Source organism: Grammomys surdaster, unplaced genomic scaffold (genome assembly GCF_004785775.1).
Source record: "Grammomys surdaster isolate TR1022 unplaced genomic scaffold, NIH_TR_1.0 126298, whole genome shotgun sequence".
Classification (NCBI taxonomy): domain Eukaryota; kingdom Metazoa; phylum Chordata; class Mammalia; order Rodentia; family Muridae; genus Grammomys; species Grammomys surdaster.
Window position 1 is genome coordinate 3932450 of NW_021621098.1, and position 3947 is coordinate 3936396.

Here is a 3947-nt window from a genome sequence, read left to right on the forward strand (position 1 = left end):
AGTGCAGTGGCTCCTGGATGACTCAGGATTCAGTTTCTCCACAGGACAGGAGCAGACTGTCTCTGTGTCTGCTCCAGCCTGGAGGACCAGGCAGGGGCAGAAGGGAAGTCCCTAATTTCCTTTTGAAAAAAAAAACTGACTTCGGTTTGTTCCACATCAAAATGTGTCAGTCTTTTTGGTCATGCACTCATAAATCGTTCAACGGTCAATCCCTGTGGGAAATGCTTTAAATGCTTTGTGTCTCAGCCTCGCTTTGGTACATGGTCTTTGCTGGAAACCCTGAAGCTCATGGACGCCTCAGCCTGCTTGGCTATCTCAGATGCTTTCTTGCTGCTGTTGCAGCCCTTCAGCTGTTCATTCATTTGTAGCTGTGCAGAGAAGCTCCCCGTTGGCAGCACCCGGGACACACACACAGGCCTTGGAGTTGATGGTTCTCTTCCTGATTTGTTCAGCCCATTAGAGTTTGTGTTGAAAACAAACAATGCTCTAATGCCAGGCCAAAATAAAACAACAAAAATAAGTGAGGAAGGCAAAGACTCGGGGAGATAAAGATAGGTACACTAATGAGTCCCCAACTGGTTAAAGCAAACACATTTCTATTCCAAGAAAAGAGGAAGTAACATTTGTTGTCACTAAAACTCTTTAACTTTAGCAAAAATAAAGAGTTGCCCTCAAATTTATTATGGAAAGCCAGAAGTACCATGACTAATTATTTCCCAGGTGCCTCTTGCCTGACTATAAAAATGGAGCTATTCAGAGGGAAGTGCGGCAGGCCTGTCTTTGGACTGATTTCTAGCAGTGTCAGTCAACACTCACGTAGGCATCTAGGCTGTGGGGTAAGCTCCATCTGGGTTCAGATATTAGTCTTATTTATGTAAACTTGGGCAAAATGTTTTTGTCAGCTAGCTTTGGCTGGGTAACAAACCACTGTTAACTTTAGTGCCTTAAGAAACCACGGTATAATTTGTCATAAAGTGAAGGGCTAACACTTTTGCTGGTGCCTCCTTGTTTCTCTTGGTGCAGGGTGAACCTTATGTGGGAAAGCCCTCCCCTGTGCAGTAGCTCCTCAGCCTACAGGCAGCCTGGGCTTATTGAAGATTCTCAGAAGCTACAGAGGAGAAGTTCAAGGAAGAAACTTTTGTCAAGCCTTGACTTCTGCTCTGTTAGCTACCATCCGTGGACAAAGTAATTCACATGACCACACTCAACTTAGATTCCTTAGAAACTTAGATTTCATTTCTTGAGTGGGTGTGCATCCAGGGAACTGTGAAGACCTTAGGGATTATGGTAGTAACGATCTGGCTGATCCAAGCTTTGAGACGATCATGGTCACACAGGATATCCTGGTGCCTATGTACATGGCTCACATGGTGAGCAAGAGAAAGAACGAGTATACAGTGCATAGTACAGGGTTCAATACATACATGGGAGAGAGCGGTATCTGCCTATCATGAGCAAGACTTTGGGTTTGATCTCCTGTGTGCTGTGAAAGTGCACATTTGCAGGGCTGGAGAGGTGGCCCAGAGGCTAAGAGCATTTACAGAGGACCTGGATTCAGTTCCCAGTCCCCATGTGGCCGCTCACAAACTTCTAACTCCAGTTTCTGGAGATCTGGCGCCCTCAGCTGGTTTCCTTGAGCACCATACATGCATGGTGCACCGACATATCCGCAGGCAAAATACTCATACACATCTAAAAATGTGACTAAGTGTGAGAGAAGGAAGGGGGAAGGGAAAGGACTAAGGAGAGAAGGATAGTGTAGGGAAAGGTCTGGTGACAAGTCTTGAAATCACTCGAAGACTATGAGGAACTCTTGAGTCATGCTTGCCTGCAATTTATTAGCATTTCAGCATTTTAGAAACACTCCATACCAGGAGAACATTTCTTTCTATTTCAAATGTAAAGGGTTTGCTATTTTCAGAAGCACTCTTTATGTTTTCATAGTGGGACTGTAGGTAAATTTTCCTTTCCCTATTTTATACATTTTTCTAGAGTGCAATTTTTATGGCAAATTCAACAACAACAGTTCACATATCTCAATCTTAAAATAAGATTTCTTTTTAAAAATTCTTTTTAGAATTCTAAATTCAAGAAGTTGTTTATAAAGTTGGCAATTTTCGAAACATTCTTTGTCACCTTTGAGAGGGGTCAGTTGGTTTTCTCACTGTACCCTGATAATTCCCTGGGCATGTTCCAGTCACCTGGTTAGGTACCCTTCTCCTGGTTCCAAGATGCTGACAGTTACACTTAGGACAGAGTTGCATGGTGTTATGGTCAGGTTTAAGTTCTACTTGACTCTAGCTGCTGAAATCTGGGTTCTGTAAGTTGAAAACAATCTTTGTGAGTGTAGCGTTGAAGTACTAGTGTTCTCAGTCTAAGAAGAATGTGTAATCACACACATTTGAGGCTGATTTCATCAAGGTAGAATGAATGCTCACATCTATTCCAGCTGCTCCCCCCGCCCCAGCATCTGCTAACTTTGTTAGAAAAAAAATAATCATAGGTGCAGTTGGGAGGGGGTCCTAGTTAGGACAAGCTGCTCACTTACCAGAGCCTAAAATCATGGGGAAAAAGGAATCTTAGTTGAGTAATTGTCTTTCCCAGATTTTCTGCTGGGCATGTCTATGAGGTGTTGATTTAGCTGTTAATTAACGGAGGAGGGCCCAGACAACCATGAGTGGTACCGTCCCCGGGCAGATGGTCCTGGGATGTCAACAGAAGTTCACTAAGCATGGACCTGAGTGAGCAAGCAGCAGCATTCCTCAATGGTTTCTGCTCCAAGTCCTAGCAGTTCTTATTCAACTTCTCTACCTGACGGAAGTCAAACAAGCTTTTCCTTCCCAACGTTTGTCTTGGTTGGGGTGTATCTCACCCCAGAATGAAATTAGATGATGGTCAGGCTTGATTAAATTTTTTCTTAATTAATTTATTGGGTGTATGAGTTTGTGTTTGTGTATGAGCCATGGCAGTAATGCAGAGGCAGTCAGCTCTTCTCCTGTCATGTATGTTCCCAGGGACTAGGTCATCAGTCTTGCCAGGAAGCACATTAGTCACTGAACCATGTTTTCTGGCTCAAAGTCAGACTTATCTGAGAACTCTCAAAGAGCTCTGAAATATGCTTTTATCTTTGCCTCTGAGTAGTCAGATCAACCCCGATTTCCTGGACATCTGGATGGCTAGTGTGAAATCCCAGATTTACAGATCAAGTTCTTCTGGGGCCTTTGGCTGGTCTCTAGATTCAGACTGGAGATTTACAGGCTTCAGAATATGTCACTGGGTCATTGGTTCTTCTTCTGTGGACCTGAAGTCACCTCTCCTTTGTTGAAAGAGAGAGAGACAGAGAGAGAGAGAGAGAGAGAGAGAGAGAGAGAGAGAGAGCCATCTTGGTTTCTCAGACAGGATCTCTTACTTGGCCTCAGGCTCACTGGTTTGTCTCGGCTGGCTGAGAGCAAGCCCCTGATGTTCTACTTTGGCCTCCACACCAGTAGGATCATACATACCCATCACCATGCCCAGCTAGTCCACGTGCATTCTGGTGAATGAACCCAGGTCTTTCTGGTCATATTGTAAAAACCTTACTGATTTTAGCACCCCTGTCACCTCTTGTTCCAGGTCCCCTCCATAGTAGAGACTTTGAATCTGTGGCAGGGGTCTGGAGAAAGAGAGTAAATATTTTAGGTACAAGCAGTTGTGGCAATGCAAATGCAGCTGCACAGAGTTGCTATGGAACTTGCAGACAGCTGTGGTGTAGCTGGTGAGCATTGCTATGCCTCTGTGCCTCAGTAGAACACCCAAGTGGTGGGGGCTTGTTCTGGATCTTCCTTCCTTCCTTCTTCCTTCCTTCCCTCCCTCCCTCCCTCCCTCCCTCCCTCCCTCCCTCCCTCCCTCCCTCCCTCCCTCCTTTCTTTCTTTCTTTCTTTCTTTCTTTCTTTCTTTCTTTCTTTCTT